This window comes from Eptatretus burgeri, chromosome 10, assembly GCF_056783735.1.
Source record: "Eptatretus burgeri isolate ZD-2024b chromosome 10, Ebu_testis_v1, whole genome shotgun sequence".
Classification (NCBI taxonomy): domain Eukaryota; kingdom Metazoa; phylum Chordata; class Myxini; order Myxiniformes; family Myxinidae; genus Eptatretus; species Eptatretus burgeri.
In genome coordinates this window covers 52,287,812-52,307,207 of record NC_140970.1, presented here as the reverse complement: position 1 = coordinate 52,307,207, position 19,396 = coordinate 52,287,812, and the positions used below count along the sequence as shown (strand labels likewise).

At 46.7% G+C, this 19,396-nt stretch overlaps 1 long non-coding RNA gene across 12 annotated transcripts in view; it reads left to right on the top strand.

Annotated features, from left to right (window-relative positions):
- Positions 1 to 2,317: 2,317 nt before the first annotated feature.
- The window catches only part of LOC147018567 (uncharacterized), a 54,877-nt gene continuing 37,798 nt past the window's right edge, over positions 2,318 to 19,396 (top strand). For 5 of the 12 annotated variants that reach the window (XR_015062453.1, XR_015062452.1, XR_015062450.1 and 2 more), the window contains exons 1-4: positions 2,318 to 2,494; positions 3,236 to 3,299; positions 6,576 to 6,707; positions 16,903 to 18,039. This is a non-coding gene — a long non-coding RNA (uncharacterized LOC147018567). Of the gene's footprint in view, positions 2,555 to 3,235; positions 3,300 to 6,575; positions 6,708 to 7,212; positions 8,284 to 16,902; positions 18,040 to 19,396 lie in introns of those variants that run through there. The other 7 variants (XR_015062444.1, XR_015062447.1, XR_015062449.1 and 4 more) reach the window with 7 other exon arrangements.

Sequence of the window (19,396 nt, the reverse complement as noted above, 5' to 3'; positions counted from 1 at the left end):
TGTGCAATCTATCTCGCTCCCTTCATGCCAATTTGCAGCCCTAACAAAAAAATATTTGTCGGAGGAGATAGGTTTTGGGCGAGTACATGTCTAACATTTCAGAAACGGTTAATTGCGAATATCTCTAAGAGAAAGAGTCTGATTTTGATGAAACTTGGGTGAAATGTGTACAATGTGGCTAGCATGTACACAAAAATGAATGGTTGCTCTGCACACCTCCGTTGCTTAGCAACAGCTAAAATACTTTATCGTACATCGTACACTTATTGTGGACTGTACAAAAAAAATCAATACCTTTGAAACTGGACCTCCGAGGGACCTGTTTTTTTGTGCCCAAGGAGAATGTCTTTCAGCATCATATAAAAAAAACAAAATCTTTAGCGAATAGATGAATGGAATTACCAGGGCTGCCATTTGTTAGAGTCTCTTTGGAAACATGCCTGAAATTTCACAAGGCGGGTTTCTGGGCGCAAACTAAGAGGGCTGTGATAATCATATTTATTGTGCTAAATTGATTGATAGCATGTACATGAATATCGGCGAGTCGCGTCGGACAGCTCTCCATCTAGAGCGAGCAGCCATGTCGCCTACCGGCTTGTTGTAGTTATTGTTACATTTATACACATTAAACGCAGTTATTATTGCACTTAACCTGCTTTCTCGACTAACCTCACCCCCTAATTTTGTAATAGTCCTGTGTAATCACACCTTATTTCTGACCACTTCAGAACAATCCAGTGTTTTGTCTTGAACCATTCCTGGGTGCTTTTTGAAGTGTGTTTGGGGTCATTGTCCTGCTGCATGACCCATGACTTTCGACGGAGACTCAGCTTCCTGACACTAAGTTGAACATTGTGCTCCAAAATGCCTTGGTAATCTCCTGATTTAATGATGCCATGTGCATGTTCTTGGCAACCAGTGTCAGAGGCAGCACAGCAACCCCAAAACATCACTGAACCTACTCCATGTTTGACTGTAGGGAAGGTGTTCTTTTCTTTGAAGGCTTCATTTTGTTTTCTGTAAATTTAGAGATTATGTGCTTCATCAAAAACCTCTAATTTGGTCTCATCTGTCCACAGGACATTCTCCCAGAAGGATTTTGGGTTGTTCAGGTGTGTTTTGGCAAACTCCAGTTGGGCTTTTTCTTTCTTTCTTTCTCTCTCTCTCTCTCTCTCTCTCTCTCTCTCTCTCTCTCTCTCTCTCTCTCTCTCTCTCTCTCTCTCTCTCTCTCTCTCTCTCTCTCTCTCTCTCTCTCTGTTTTTAAAATTGGAATGCCAAATAATCTTAGTCACATACAAGGCCTTCATCCATAGCATAATGGAGTACTGCTCTTATCTGAACAGAGCTGGAGCCCCTCCCTCACATCTTGCTCAGCTTGACGCTGTGGAAACCAAGGCGTTCAAGATCACTGGAATCTCCCGTGATGATGCTGAGTTTATGGTCCTATCACTTCCCCACCACAGACAGGTCGGTGGATGCTCTGTCTTTTACCGCCTCCTTTCTGGTCTTGCAGTCTCTGTTCTTTAGTTTGATACTATTCAGCCATCGACCTCCTCCTCCTTCGTATACAGTGCATGGCTGAGGGTAGCATCATTGGCTGAGGGCGCAGCTGTGCCGCTGATGCAATGCCCCTATTACCAGTACACTGGCACTCATTTCGCTGACCTCAGAAGGATGACAGGCAGAGTCAACCCCACCTGGTATTAATTCAACAGCTGAGTGGGATTTGAACTTAGGATCCTCGGATCCCAAGCAACCCACCCGAACCAGTAAGCTAACACCAGGCATATTTGGAAACAATGGCATGCGAAAAAGGAATGAAATCATGACTGCAGATCTCCAAACTGCGAAGCACAATAAAATCACATGACCACCACTACCTCTGTTACCCGTCCATGGGACAGGTAATGTACTAGTTTATTTAACTGCAATAATGTACTTCTGTTTGAATAAACTGTAGTACTATTAAGTTTGTAGTTGGGGGGGGGGGTGGGTGGGGTGAGATATTCCCATGGAGCAGATAGGGATGTATAGAGTGGCACAGTCCATGTATGGGTAGTTAGCCAATCTTGATGTCATAATTAGGGAAATGTTAGCTCAAGAATTGGTTTTTTTGTGCACCATACAGGGGGTGGTGCGTGGTAATAATTAGTTAGGAGTTATGGGAAGGAAATTGTGTGTAAAATCTCGGCAAGACTCTGCAAGAGAGAGAAAGAGGGGATTGCCAAGAGAGCAAGAGGAGGAGCGGTTGTTGCCTCCCAAGGGGCAGAGCTATGGAACGCCTTCAGGGGCGGAGCATTACCCAGGGAGAAGAGGGTGGAGCAAATCAGGCAGTTGGTCTGCGGTGAACAAATGGAGGGAGGAAAAGGAGTTTTGAGGAGGTTGTCTTGCCTGTCTGCCTACTATTTCGTCGTTCCTGCCTTGCCCTATTTGTCGACCTGCCTGTATGCCTTCGTCTCATCATCCTGGTATTCATCTCAACATTGTTGATGAAGTGAGCAGTAATCCTCCTCATCCCTCCTCTTCACCTGCTCGTTCCCTGCTACCACCAGAGGTAGTAGCAGGTTGCTACCCGTGGTTTTTTTTTATTTTGTCCCCTTCCTGTCAGTGACTGAGTTTGGTGTGTGGCACCCTAGTTCTTTAGATTTCTTTTATTCACTTTGTATATAATTATTTATTACTTGCATTCCATTCCTTCCCTCCCAACCTGCTGTCGTATTCCTTTCGTCGAGTCAATCTTCCCCTGGTTGTTTGGGTTATGGGAAATAAATCCATTGGTTTTACAAGAAGCTTTAAGGTTTTCATGTCTCTCCTCACGACCTGCTCACGCGTTATCCGCTATTAATTCAGAACGTTTCCTCGGGAGTTAAGCTGCTTGGGACATCGCAAGTTTTTAACCTCCCACCACCACAAGCTAGACGTTAGTTGAGCCATCTACGTGACAGTACATATCCACCAAAATTGCAACAAGTGCACACTGGATACCATGAGCACAACCAACTCTTGTTTTTTTCAGAAGTCCAACGTTTCAGCCACACAGTGGCCTTTGTTGGAGAGAATTTGGACTGCTCTAATGTTTTTACCTCTGCGCGATTCTCACAATTTCAGTGACTTTGGATTCTCCCAATTACAATTCACGACTGTTCGTTGATGCCCTAAGTTTATATACAGTTCCTCGTTCATTGTAAATTGGCAAGGGTAATGTAGCGATTGTGTATGTCTGTTGTTTTCACAGCTGAAGCTGCAAAACTCTGCTACCCTAACATCTAGCAGGCCCATGTTGGATACGTCTATCTATGGTGAATAGCTATGCCATATTATGTTCTTTGAGCTTGCTGTTTGGTTGCAGTTGGACGTTTCTTTCTGCACAGGCTGGTGTGTCTTCAATTTCGATTGCCACCTGCTTGGGATTTTATACAATGCATCTCAATATGAGTTGAGGGGGACCTTTATCTTGCAGTACTGCATACTGTAATAGGCTGGTTTATGGTATGGTGTTTTTTTTTTTTCTTTTTTTTTTTTCATAACGCTTCGCATTGCTGAGGCCATTATGCTTTCTATCGGTCTATCAGTCTCGGTCTCTCTCATATATCTCATATATCTCATATATATATATATATATATATATATATATATATATATATATATATATATATATATATATATATATATATATATATATATATATATATTGTTACGGCTGTGGAAATTCGCAGAACACCATATAGGTCCTTAGTTCAGTTATGCCGATAAGTCCGTGTTCAGTTAGATTTCCCCACCGTTGTTTAATGGGAAATTATCTGTGTGGACAGGGCTGTGATCTTTGAGTTAGCCGTTTTTCATTACTATCATTATTTTTGACCAACCACAACGCCAACCACCAACCACCTTCTCCACGCCACCCACCACCCACCATGTCAACCACCAACCACCCTCTCCACACCGCCTTCATAACAACGACATCTCCCCACCATCTCCTAAACCGCATCTCCCCCAATAGACCAACCCGAATAACATCGCCTCACCTTCATCCCCGAAGCGACACCATCTTTTGCACCAGCCGCGGCGAGTCCGCATCGAACGGCATCGCTGCAGGCACACGCGGGGGTTTGCTCGCCGCGCAAGTTTGGTGATCTCGCGCACGTCCGCTCTCCGCGCAAGTCTGGTGATCTCGCGCACATCCGCTCCGCGCAAGTCTGGTGATCTCGCGCACGTCCGCTCTGTAGAAGCTTCACCTCGGAATTCAGATCAAAAGAGAGAAAGGGGCGGGGCCAGTGGGGGTCGAAGGTCGGAGAGCGGAGGTCAGATCTCATCTCTCAAGCCCTATAAAAGGCCGAGCAGAGCGCCAGTTCACAGTCGTGAGTCGGTGGAGTCAGTCGGTGAAGTCTGGAGTCTGGAGAACACAGTCGGGGGAGAAGTCCAGGAGAGCGGAGGACACACAAGCTGAGAGCGTGGCCAAACCTGCTGTGCCGTGCAGCCCTGAGCGTTCATGTGGAGAGAGCCGGAGAGAGCTCGCCAGCCAGCGCCAAACGGTCTGAGGTGATCGGGCTTCGGGACAGTCCGAGCATCGCTGAGGAACGGACGGGTTCTTACAAAGAGCATCAACTTTGGAAGAGCATCAAGACCCGTTCATTCCTCTCAACACGTCGCCGGCTGAGGCCCGAATCACCCGGCCGCTTGGCAAGGCCTGGGCTCAACCGCGGCTACGCTTGCTGCCATGGGGACGGGACGTCGCGGGTCGCCCCATCCCGGCACCACGAGGGTGGAGGCAACCTGCAACGGTATCATGGAACTCCTTTGGTCCGATAAGCTCCACGTTATAAAGGCCTATGGGTCCAGTCTGACCCCCTTATCTTTGAGGGGGTCTTTCCTTATTTATTTGTGTGAAAGTTGTGGCGCCGTGTCCCGTTAAGTAGAACTGTTGTTAAATGCTTGTGAATAATAAATAATAGACGGTTGTAGTGCTTTGTCTTGCTCGCGTCTTGTCCCTTCCCGCAAATTCATTGCTTGATTGTATACGTGTAAAAAATAAATGTGCTTGTTTAAATGTCACCCGTTCGTTGTGTCCTCTTTCCCCAATTGAACTGCTATCTTGCCTTCGGAATAATAGCGGGCTTTTTGAGAGCCGATAAAAGAATCGGGTCCAGCGAGGTCTCGCGATAATACCCCGCTCGGTTATCCCAGAACAGAACGAACCGCTTAAGCGGTTCGTGTCCAAGCAGACCTCGCTGAGGTACAGTCTCTCCGTAGGCTGCCCGCACGAATAATTAGGTATATCGACAATTCAGCAATTGACCCTGTTGCGCGCAGGTAGAATATTGACTAGGCCATGGTGTGCACTTGGAGCACACCCGTGACTGGTTTTTGGCATTGTTCCAGAAATTCGCGACTGAATTGTCCGTTTGGTGGGCGAGACGGCCGCCATTGGCTAAAGCGGCTGTCCGCACGCCGGTGGGCGCAAATTCGTAACAATATATATATATATATATATATATATATATATATATATATATATATATATGTATGTGTATATATATGTATGTGTATATATATATATATATATATATATATATATATATATATATATATATATATATATACGTATGTGTATATATATGTATGTGTATGTATATATATATATATATATATATATATATATATATATATATATATATATATATATATACATACATATATATGTATGTGTATATATATATATATATATATATATATATATATATATATATATATATATATATATATATATGTGTGTGTGTGTGTATATATATATATACATATATATATATATATATATATATATATATATATATATATATATATATACATACATATATATGTATGTGTATATATATATATATATATATATATATATATATATATATATATATATATCTCAAAATATATATGTATCTCAAAATATATATATATATGCTTGTGAGAGCAGAATTGCAGGTTTAAAACTGTTTGCTCAAACCTAAGTCCATAACCAGACTTGGTGGCATAATGGTTAAGTTTGAGTGTCCGCTAGTTTGGCGGTTCAAATTCAACCCCGGCTGAATCATACCAAATATTAAGAATCATACCATACCAAAGATCATACCATGAGTCTTACTGAAGTACATGCTGCATACTTGCTTGACATTCAGCATTTAAAAAGGATGGAGCATCGGTTGGCAACCATTGTGCAGGCTTGATGGGCCTAATGGCTTTCTCCAAAAATGAAGTTGCTTGTAAGGAAATGCATATTATTGCATGCTTTTCTCATTTGGCTGTTTGTTTTCACCACCAGAGATGAGATTAATGATCTGAAAATGTATTCAGGATTCACTTTGTCTGTCATACGTTATGGATAAAAGGAAGTCTTAAATTATAGCTGCAATATCAATCCTACATGTGACATCCATTCTTTCAGCATCCAATGTTCTTGTTTGCATTCCTGATACTGCAGCGACTGCTTGCTTCCATATATTGTGTTTGTTGTTATCTTTTTAAAATAAAGTTTCTGTACTCCTTTCCCTGCTCGCTTATGTGTGTATTTATTGTTTCCGGAACAGAGAACTCCACATGTGGACAACGGGAAATTTATCACAGCTTGGGTATGACTGGCATCCAAATCTTTAATGTTCATAACAACTGTTCCAGTGGTTTCACTGCACTATTTTGTGCACGCTAAGTCATCGAAGGAGGTGTGCCACTTTTTTTTAATTTTAATCATGATTGTTGTGTTGGTACTGGTCTGAATGTGCATCTGAATTTGTTGCCTCCACTGTTTACATACTGTATCCTTGAGCTAATGGAGATTATATAGTGAGAAATAGAGCACACTGCACCACACATCGAGCATGACTTATAAAACTGCACCATAATTGTGTTTTCGATACCATGAATCTATGAATTCATTTTTATCTGATGCAAGCCCTTTGGTATTTCAAGACCACTCAAGGCAAATGCAATTGCCTCTTGTCGAACTCACAATACAACTTATTTTCTTACCAATCATTTCTGCCCAATGGACAAAAGTAAACACCAACACGAGCTTAAATGCTAGAAGTGCATTGGGTAGTTCTCTTTTTTTGTTGTTGCACACAATATTGAGGCTTGTATAAGAGCTAAAACACAGAATGTATAACAAAGGGAGCAGGAGACAAGAGGGGCGGGAGAGGGAAGCACAAAACAGTGGGGAACAGAGACATTAGGAGATCTGTGGGATGGAGAAGGATGGGGAAGGGTACACGGGGTAAACAAGTTGGACACAACAGGGACTTTCAGGAAGGAAAGCAGGGAATTTGAAGGAGGTGGGTTTGGGGTGGATTAACGGGGGTAGATGTTAATCTCAGGAGGATGACAGGCTGAGTGAACCTCCTGGTGTATTTTTATTCAGCGGCCAATAGGGCTTGAACTCAGGACCCTAGGATCCCAAGCCACCACTCTAACCACGAAGCCAACACCAGGCTTGCCACCATTCAAATGAAACAAAGAATGGAGTGATTTTGTATTTAGATCCTGACATCCAAATTTATTGCGATGGGCGAAATATAATACTATATTAACAGATGCGTGAAATATTTGTCAGTTATAACAAAGATTTACAAATACGTACTGTAGGCTACTCCGGAAAAAATAACGAAAGGTTACTTTTTTGGGTTTGCAAAACCGCTTTATATTGAACCAATACTCCAAAGAACACCATGCCCTGAAAAAATGCAAAGTTCAAGTAAATGTTTTGTTTGCTTCAAAAGGTCTGCCGGCCTATTCTAATCTTCAAACAATCCAAATGCATTGTTGCACTTCGTCGTCATAAATCGGCGGCACGCTCAAAACGCTGATTGGACGACTGTAAAGAAGCTTGACCAGTGGGAAGCAACTAAAATGGGAAAAAACTCGTGTGGACGTTCATTGAATTACTCTGACCGAGTGGCTTTTATGATGTGAACAACGACGAAAGGGGTTATAAGACAACAACAACAACAACAACAACAACAACAACAACAACAACAACAACAACAACAACAACAACAACAACAACAACAACAACAACAACAACAACAACAACAACAACAACAACAACAACAACAACAACAACAACAACAACAACAACAACAACAACAACAACAACAACAACAACAACAACACCGAAGAAGGCTTTGTGGACAAGTTCATTCTTCAGCTGCTGTGAAATGCGCGAAGGTTAAGCACGAGTCTAGTTTAACGTGTTAATCACGACAAATAAAGCTGTTCAGTGGACACTCGTCGATTACAGTCGTAAGTGCAAACCTAGTTTTATATACACTGTAACCTAGTTTATATATATATATATATATATATATATATATATATATATATATATATATATATATATATATATATATATATATATATATATATATATATATATATATATATATATATATATATATATATATATATATATACACTGTAACCTAGTTTTATATCAACTGTCACCTAGTATATATATATATATATATATATATATATATATATATATATATATATATATATATATATATATATATATATATATATATATATATATATATATATATATATATATATATATTGTTGCGGTATTCGCGCCCGCTGGCATGCTGACGGCCACGTAACTCGAATCGCGGCACGTCGCCCACCGGACGGACAATCCAGTCGTGACCCTCTCGGACTAACGCCGGGAACCAGTCACGGGTGGACCTTTCGGTCTCACCGCGATCGAGCCAATCAGCCCCCGCGTGGGATAGGGTTGCTCGCCAAATTCGACCTACCTAAGTACCCATGCGGAGGGTAGACCGGGCGATCGCACCTCGCCGCAGGTCGACTTCGGACACGGGCCACTTAAGCGACCCGTTCCGTACTATCAGAATAACCGAGCGGTGTTATCGTCGACCTCGACGGTTCGATTAATTATCGGGCGTATTCAGCCCACTACCAACCCTTTACGTGAAGCAAGATGAGGATTCAATGGGAGAAATGACGAAGCGAAGCGGGAAACAGTTCAACACAAAGCACATTTATTCGCGGCACACGGGAAGCACACATATAATTCCACCAAAAGCACACAGAAAAGACACAATTCCATTTACACAAAAAGCAAATATAAAAGCGAAGACAATGCAGAGCTAATACCGACTACCGAGCACACGGCAACACTTATACAATTCTACCTCACAGACGGCGCCGACAACACATACCCAAAACCAAGGAAAAGAAATACCCTCAAGGATGAGGCGGGCCTGAGGCCGAGACCGGGTCGCGCCTACCCGTCTGGTGATGAGACGCGGAGCGGCGATGGCGCCCCAACCCCGCGGGCCTCGCGGGCAGTATCTGGTAGGGGGTGGGAAAGGGGCCCCCTTGGTCGCACTATCTCAGCGCGGGGGGAAACAAGAGGGGGTTGCTGATGCTCGGGGTATAGAGGATCTTTATTATCCCTGGTGTGCGTCTCCACCTCGGCCAGGTCGCGCTGTCGGCCTCCCTCGGGTGCAGCTCCCTGCACGACGCAAGCACCCCCTCGTCTGGTGTCGCCGCCTTTCCACAGCTCCTCCCCTCCGTTCCGACTCCAACGCACACGACGAGCAGCTCCACCGCCCGCGAAGTCTTGACCCTCTGCTTCCGACTCTCCTACTCTCCGCCTCTGGACTCTCCTCTCTGGACTCTCCTTTGGACTCTCCTCTCTGGACTCTCCTACCGACTGACGAACACGGTCCTTTTATCCCCCCGTAGCTTCGCCTTTGACCCCCTCCCTTTGACCTTTCACCTCGCTCCCCATTGGCCCGAGAAAAAGTGGGCGTGAAGGCTTTTTGATCCACAAATTTGCATATATCGATCGTCCTGGAGGCGGGGCCAAATCGCCCCTCGCTCACCGATTGGACGGCAAAAAGTGGGCGTGTGTCGTTTTTGATCCGTTTTTGAAGCACAAAATCCGTGATTTTGTACACGCTGTTCGACGCGCGCCCTGCACGAGTCCAACACCGGTACCCACAGCGGGGCAAGAACGGTGGCGATGCTACGGTTGCGAGGTGTGACGTGAAGGTCGTGGCGGTTGTGGTGAAGCGGTGGTTGTGGTTGTAATCATGGCGGTTGGTCCAAAATAAAGATAGTAAAAGAAAAACGGCTATCCTGAAGAGTCGCAGCACGCATAAATGACATGTATTCCCACTAGACAACGGGTTTGGGCCTAACTACACATGTACTTACCGAGATACCTCACCTAAGGGACCTGAATGGTGGTTTGCGAATTTGGTAACCACAACACTACCCCCTCCCCTTTTTACAGACTCGTCCCGAGTCGTCAAATTTTCGTGTGCCATCATGTGTAGTTTTCCCCTAGTACATTTTACCTACGGATCCCTGAGTGCGACATTCATGGTATTCGTGTCCCCAAAATAAATAACCTGAGGGCTGCGTAACTATCTAAACAAACTCACTCACACGGACGACTTAAATAAAATTGCCGGCGCTAGACAGACATGCCGGGGGCGCACTCATATTTACAGTACTTCTTACCTTAACTTACAAATTTTACACTAAACCATGGCCCAGGATCACTGAACTCTGCAAAAGAAAAGCAGTTAGCAGGGAGCCAGGCTGCTCGCATGCAGTCTCTGGCTCAAAACAATGCAGGTGACAGGGAACGTGGCTGGCTGCTCACACGCAGTCCAAGGCCTTCCCTTTTGAACTGAACGCAGTGAACCACAACGGTGCATGGGCTGCACAACGCAGTCTCCGTGCCAGCTCAAGTGGCACACGCAATGAGCACAACGAATGGATGCATGAACACAAACACGGTGCACGGCGCCACTGCAGGCCCGTGTTGTAGCTGCCAACAGGGCAGTTCTCCCAGCTTGCAAACTGTTGCATTGCGGATCCTGGCGCACATGGAAATGAACAGGGGGGGGGGGGCAAAGCAAAAATTGAACGGGGCTGGTGAACGTGGGCAGTGGGCATGGCATGGCAAAGGCAGCAGGCAAACACAGCCCGCAGAAGAAGGCCGCTGCAGGCAAACACAGCCGGCAGATGAACTGGCCGGCACAGGCCTTGAAGAAAAACAGCCAGCAGATGAACTGGCCGGCACAGGCCTTGCAGAAAAACAGCCAGCCGGCAGACGATCCAGCCGGCACAGGCCTTGCAGCTAAGCAGCTGCAGATGAAGCTGGCCAGCCTTTGCCGTTCAGTGGAGGTTGGTGGAGGGAGTGCGGTGGTGCTGGCCACTTGGAAGGCGGGCTCGGACCTACCCACCTGTCTCCCTCCCAACCTATCGCCTTTGCCTGTCACTGTACATACCCACTCCCTTAATTTGTCAAACCCCAATTTAGCCCCAACTTATTTTTTTTGTTGTTTTTATTTTTACTTCCCCACTATAAATCGTCCCCTAACCCCCTTTATCGTCCTTGTTCGGCTAACCTATCCTGTCACCTAGCCTACTCCCAACCCCTACGTTCCCTTCCCGGAGGGGAACAAGGGAGAGCTAACGTCCTGTGTCGAGGCCCAACGAAGCCTCAGAATGGCCTCCCCAGAGTTCGGCGATCTAACCAAAGTGGGTCCAGCGGCCCACAACGAGAGCGAGGGGATGGATGGTGCGGAGGGGTACATCTCCTAATCTACCCTAACCATTTAACTGTTAAACTACCACGGGGCTTTCAACAAGCGCCTCTCGCTTAAACTATTGGTTCTAACAACCCAGATTCCCGTCGCCTGTGTTGGTGTCCTCACAATTTCGGGCCTCGCCCCCCAATTTTCTCTCCGTGCCCTCACACGGTCTCATGGCTGGGACACGTGGCTCCCTTTGCAGGCACGACCCTCTGCCGAATCTCCCGCTATGGCACCCCCGGGCACTACACTGCCTCCGAGCCTACCAGCTCCCTAACACCGGGGAGTGCCCCCCATGGCACCTCCCCTGAAACGCACACGTGGCAGGCCGGCCTCCCGGGCCCCTTTCCGAGGGTCACCCGTGCCCACAACTCTGCCCACGCGGCTAATGGCGCCCCGGGCCCCCGCACCAAGCAGGCGCACCCGTGCCCACTACTCTATCCCGGCCCCCCATGGGCCCATGGCCTACCGCGGCCGACTAGCCTGGTACCCGGGGTACCCACTCAGCGATACTCACCTTTCGCAGCCACGCTCCCAAGCCCGTCAACAGGGCTCCTGCACCCCTCCAAATGGGTCTCGAGCCTACACACCCACCAACAACAAAACGACCTCCATTTTTCAATTTGACTAACCCAGCTAACTCACTTTACTCTGACCCCGGGGTCCCTTGGGCGGGAGTCACTCCTCCCCCCAATCACTCATCGCACCATGCATTCCCCATTCGCTCCATACACACAGACCCGCTGGCCTCACTCACTCACCAAGCACATGCTTCCACTTCACTCACCAACAACTCTTCAACACACACACCACTGAACTCTGCCATCCTTCTAACTACTTCCCCTAACTAACTCGTGCTCCCACGTCGTCCCTTAAACTATAGCACGTTCCTTTTAACACTACGTTGCTAAGCTACGTCCCCTCTACACATTCACAAGTCTGTCACAGTCTCCAAATAAATCATTTTATTTCCCAACCTAAATCTGGCTACAATCCCTCTAACTAATCCATTCCACGGACTCCATGAGGACTTACCCCTGCCCCATGAAGTCGGTCTAACTAAGCTAACCCTTCCCCCTAACTAGTTTCCATCCTGTGCCCAGGGTCAAGGGGGTCTTTCACCCTTTGCCCAGGAATCCTGTGCACCCGAAAGTGAGGCTTGTTTCTTCCTTTTTTTTTTCATGCGCAGCACCTGCGCGGCAACTCAGAGCTCGCGCACTTTACACCAGCCCGTGACGTCATGCAGCTGCACGTGTTCCTCGTCCCTCCTTGGACGGTGCCATCCGGCAGAGATACCCCTCCTGCCGGATTCCAACCCCACGTGCAGCCATGACGTCACCGTGCGCAGAAAAAAAAACAAGCCCCACGTCTCGAGGGGTTCCCCACGCGAACACATGTGCTCTGCCCGTTGGAGCTTAACACACACGATCGCGTGGAGAACCCGTCCGGTCCAAATCCGTTTACCTGCCTAAACTTTGTCCGTCCGCGGGATCGGCAAATCCACCGCGTGCGTTTCCGGACCGGGACTTCACTCTCGCAAGCGAGCACGTGGTGGTCTCGTGCGTTGCACAGCACGGACCGCGTGCTCACTGCTGGGCGAACCCGGCACGGTCCCCGAAACAACTACAGCCGCTACTCGGCTCTCTCTCCTCTGTCGCCGTCTCCGTCTCCATTCCACACACGCATACCTGCGTGTTACGACGCACACAGTCCACTCCATCACATTCACACCGGGAGATGCGGCTGCGTGCTCCCGCATGCCAACCGACATCTCCCTCACATACCGCTCTCTCACACACACGGTCTCCCTTGCACACAGCGACCTTGCACACGGCCGTTCACTCACGCGTGCGGGGGCACTCACCCGCGGTGCCTCACTCGCACTCCGTACCTCATCCACACACGCGGGGGCACTCACCCGCGGTGCCTCATCCACACTCCGTGCCTCATCCACACACGCGAGGGCACTCACCCGCGGTGCCTCATTCACACACACGGCGACACTCACACACGGTGCCTCATCCACACACGGCGTGCTGGGAAGCACGTACTCCGGCTCCATCGCCACCACACCACTCACACACGGGGTCGCTTCCACACACGGGGACGCACTCACACCTTGCACCACACACACAGGGACAACCACACTGGGGATTCGTGTCCCCACAAGGGTCTCCGGGGCCTCTATACCCCCCAAGCTCTCCGTGCACCCGTCCACAGCACTCCTCCCCTCAACCTCGCAAAGCACGACCGAACTCACCTGGTCGTGACTCGCCTCGAGGGGGCATACTCCCTCCCCTCGTTCCTGGAGGAGGCCATCCAGGTGCTCGCACTGGGTCTCTGCACGCTCCGCGAGCTCACCCCCATTGTCCTCCACTACCTCCGTGTGTGTGTGTGCGTCACTTACCCCGTCTTCATCGTGTTGTCTCTCCTCTATTTTTTCTGTCTCCCGTGTCTCTGCCAACTCTTCACCCTTTACCTCCCTTGTCTCAACTATTATTATTTCCTTTGTCACGGCCTTCATGCCCGCCTGCAGGCATCGGCCCATGTTCTGCGTTTCACCCCGCAGCTTTTTCGTTTCTTCCTTCATTTGCTTGTTCATGCCTTTCATTTCGTTTATAAATTCAGTTGTGTTTGCATCCATCTTTTCGATTATTTGTTTGGTCATGCCTTTCATTCTGTTTTTTATTTCATTTGTCATTGCCGCCAGCATGGCGCATAGCTGGGCCACGTCGGGTGCGCTTGAGTGAGCCGTTTCGGCAGGGGTTGGGGAAGGGTCTTGGTGGAGAGGGGGGGGGAGGTGTCATACACCGCGGCCGCTGCCGCACCCACCTCGGGCCCTGGGTTCAGTTGGGCGAGTCCGTGTTCCTGCACAATCAACATTTCCTGCACGGGGATTCCATCCTGGACCATGGATTCTACATTACTACACATATACATTTCTAATACCCCCGGCTCCCGCTCGCCTTGAGACGCCATCTTGCTTCTCGTGAAGGGTTAATTTGCTCGCTCGTAATTTGGAGGGAATCGGGGGTCGCTTCTCTCACCCCTGGACCGATTCCCGTGAATTTAGCCGGAGACAGGAGAGCCCGTTTTCCTGTTCTCCGATACCAGTGCCGCGAGGAGGGCGATGAATTTGTATCCCACTCCTGACACCAGTGTTGCAGTATTCGCGCCCGCCGGCGTGCTGACGGCCACGTAACTCGAATCGCGGCACGTCGCCCACCGGACGGACAATCCAGTCGTGACCCTCTCGGACTAACGCCGGGAACCAGTCACGGGTGGACCTTTCGGTCTCACCGCGATCGAGCCAATCAGCCCCCGCGTGGGATAGGGTTGCTCGCCAAATTCGACCTACCTAAGTACCCACGCGGAGGGTAGACCGGGCGATCGCACCTCGCCGCAGGTCGACTTCGGACACGGGCCACTTAAGCGACCCGTTCCGTACTATCAGAATAACCGAGCGGTGTTATCGTCGACCTCGACGGTTCGATTAATTATCGGGCGTATTCAGCCCACTACCAACCCTTTACGTGAAGCAAGATGAGGATTCAATGGGAGAAATGACGAAGCGAAGCGGGAAACAGTTCAACACAAAGCACATTTATTCGCGGCACACGGGAAGCACACATATAATTCCACCAAAAGCACACAGAAAAGACACAATTCCATTTACACAAAAAGCAAATATAAAAGCGAAGACAATGCAGAGCTAATACCGACTACCGAGCACACGGCAACACTTATACAATTCTACCTCACAGACGGCGCCGACAACACATACCCAAAACCAAGGAAAAGAAATACCCTCAAGGATGAGGCGGGCCTGAGGCCGAGACCGGGTCGCGCCTACCCGTCTGGTGATGAGACGCGGAGCGGCGATGGCGCCCCAACCCCGCGGGCCTCGCGGGCAGTATCTGGTAGGGGGTGGGAAAGGGGCCCCCTTGGTCGCACTATCTCAGCGCGGGGGGAAACAGGAGGGGGTTGCTGATGCTTGGGGTATAGAGGATCTTTATTATCCCTGGTGTGCGTCTCCACCTCGGCCAGGTCGCGCTGTCGGCCTCCCTCGGGTGCAGCTCCCTGCACGACGCGAGCACCCCCTCGTCTGGTGTCGCCGCCTTTCCACAGCTCCTCCCCTCCGTTCCGACTCCAACGCACACGACGAGCAGCTCCACCGCCCGCGAAGTCTTGACCCTCTGCTTCCGACTCTCCTACTCTCCGCCTCTGGACTCTCCGACTCTCCTCTCTGGACTCTCCTTTGGACTCTCCTCTCTGGACTCTCCTACCGACTGACGAACACGGTCCTTTTATCCCCCCGTAGCTTCGCCTTTGACCCCCTCCCTTTGACCTTTCACCTCGCTCCCCATTGGCCCGAGAAAAAGTGGGCGTGAAGGCTTTTTGATCCACAAATTTGCATATATCGATCGTCCTGGAGGCGGGGCCAAATCGCCCCTCGCTCACCGATTGGACAGCAAAAAGTGGGCGTGTGTCGTTTTTGATCCGTTTTTGAAGCACAAAATCCGTGATTTTGTACACGCTGTTCGACGCGCGCCCTGCACGAGTCCAACACCGGTACCCACAGCGGGGCAAGAACGGTGGCGATGCTACGGTTGCGAGGTGTGACGTGAAGGTCGTGGCGGTTGTGGTGAAGCGGTGGTTGTGGTTGTAATCATGGCGGTTGGTCCAAAATAAAGATAGTAAAAGAAAAACGGCTATCCTGAAGAGTCGCAGCACGCATAAATGACATGTATTCCCACTAGACAACGGGTTTGGGCCTAACTACACATGTACTTACCGAGATACCTCACCTAAGGGACCTGAATGGTGGTTTGCGAATTTGGTAACCACAACACTATATATATATATATATATATATATATATATATATATATATATATATATATATATATATATATATATATATATATATATATATATATGTGCATGGCTCACAAAGTGGGTATGCTGTGGTATGTTTGTGGGAAATTCCACATAAAACTATTATGAGGTACTTAGATAAACCATCAATGGTCAGAAATGATAGTGGACATCTTGGGGAACCTGTAGAAACCGGCAATATCATACTCTCCATTTCCCTGTTTTATTAAAGCTGAATGAAAGCAACAGAATATGGGTATTGTAACCTTAGAAATGTTAGTTTGATTGGTAAAATTTTTATTTTACTGTACGTTTCTTATGTGACAGTTATTTTGAGTGTGGTGACTCAGAATGTGAACTTTGGTGTCTCTTTTATGTTTTGATGATGTTCTGTCTCCCTATTCAGATTTTCTGGCATCTACCCTATCTGATGAAAGAATGGATTCGTACATAACGCATCGTGTCCACTGCATCGAGAAAAATAAGGAGTCCAGTGTTGATAATGTTTCTTATGATTTTTATTCCAAATCTCCCTTAATTTCTTGGAAATATGACAGAGTCTAACGGCAGAAAAATATAGATCAAAATTGTGATCAGAAAAATGAAATTCGGAACGCAAGTAATCCCGTCTTGATTTTCGTGTCAGTGCCGTTATGTACGAATCATCATCTCTCGTCGGACGCAAATAACACCAGCATTAGAAAAATTTTTCGTCTTGCAAACTTCCCTGATTGATGGATATAATAGGCACTTGCAAGCGTGTCAGCACATTTCCATTCGCCGTCGGGCGCAGCGTTTGTCTTCGTGTCCGTGTCTTTGCGAGAGCCGTAACGTACAAATCCAGCGTGAGGACGCCGAGCCGAACGAGGTGGCTCGCATTTGTCTAATAATTCTTCATTTTAACCAACACTAGAATTTTTTTGGTGCTTCGTAAAGATCCGAGAGGTAAGAATTATGTTTTTCTTTTCATGTTTAAAGTGATTATTTTCAAAAATTCGAAAGAAATAGAATCGATTTTCATGTTATTTTTCACTTACAAGTGTGGCTTTCTTTGCTACTGAACTCGTCTGTGTTTTCTTCATAATTTATAACATCGGACTCTCAAAATGTGTTGTTTTTTTCTTTTTCCTGTCACATATTGAGCCTGTTTAAAAAGGCAGAGTAAAAATTATCTGTTTCTTATCCCAAAATATAATATTTACATTGTTTTTTTCATCTGATTCCGTACATAACGCTGACGCCAAGCTCGAAATTCGAACGTGACATGGAAACCAAAGATTTACGTGTCCGCGTAATGTACGTAGAGGCTTCATAAATTACTTTGATTCTAGCCTAACTGAAGATCGTATTTATCCTTTTAGTGATAGTTAACATAATTTATCATTATATCAATTGCACCAGAATGTACTTTTGATGCTGGAACCAATCATTTTGATTGAATTGTTAGATATTGCTTCCATACATAACGCTGATGCAATTATTTTGTTGTCTGCAGTTATGTACGAATAGGAACTTGGAAAATCATTACAACGCACCATAAACGGTAATAAATGACAAATTGGCATATCTAGAGTATAAATCTACATGTTCTTATTTAATATACAACACCAAAGTGGTAGTGGAATAGTTTATTGAGCGTGGATTAACCGTCTGTGGATCTTTCAGGGCAGCTGCTTAGATGTTGGTGGTTTAATTGGGTGGTTGAAAATTATTTTTGAACTTTTTGAATTCTAAATATTAATAACTTATAAGCTGAATAAATGGTCATTCAAGACATATTGTAACCGACAAGAAGTTGTCCTGTACACAAGTTTGTAGTTTTGCAAGTATAATCTCTGCAATATGATGATGCTGAAAATTGCATCCAATTTGGTGTCCATGTTATGTACTTATCCAGTTCAAAAGTGTTCGTTTATTATAATTTTGTTTGATTAAAGTCAGTTTTAATCAGGTCACTTAAATATTTTTGTATGTTTGTGTGATCTCTGAAGACATTCTGACCATTTTACAGTAATTTTACAAAACCTTTTTAACTTAAAAACAATTTATACACAATGTGTGTATGTGGTGCTATGCATGTGATATGTACATAACGGTGTCCATATTTCACCTGGTAATTTTTATTTAAATGAAAGCTTACCCCTGAAACTTGCAGCCTCATTTAATACCCATTGTGACTAGCTTTGAGCTAATTATGGAAATTATGGTTAAGATCAACTCCCACAACCAATAATTGAAGTGTAAGCAGTTATGGTGGACACAGAGTTATGTACACATCAATTCGAGCGTGTATTTACAGTGTTGTATATATTCAGTGGTAACTTTAAAACCAGATGTGCTGCAGGTCTAAAAATTTAGATTTAGCTATTTGAATACATGCAGATTAAGATAATGGGTTGCATTTTTTTTTTTGTATACCTTGTCGAGGCTCGTATGAGAGCTAACACACAACGCACATCAAGGGGGGCATGAGACAGGAGGGGAGGGAGTGGGAAGGACAAATTAGTGGGGAACAGAGACATTTGGAGATCTGTGGAAGGGAGAGGGATGGGACGGGGAACATGGGGAATAGAAGATGGACATTACAGGGACATTCAGGAAGGAAAGCAGGGAATTTGAAGGAGGTGGGCTTGGGTGGATTATCGGGGGTAGAAAAGATCGAGGATTTGGATGGGGGATGATAAGAGGTGGTGGTGAACAGCTGTTTTCAAGGCCTGGAGGGAAGAACCAACCTGCGGTGATTGAGTGAGAGGCCCAAAGACTCAGCCTCATTGCGGGAGATGCCAATGATCCGAAATGCCTTCGTTTCTACAGCGTGAAGTCGAGAAAGGTGGGAGGCCCAGAGGGAAGAGCAGTACTCCATCAGGCTGCGGACATAAGCTTTGTAAGTGGTCAGGAGC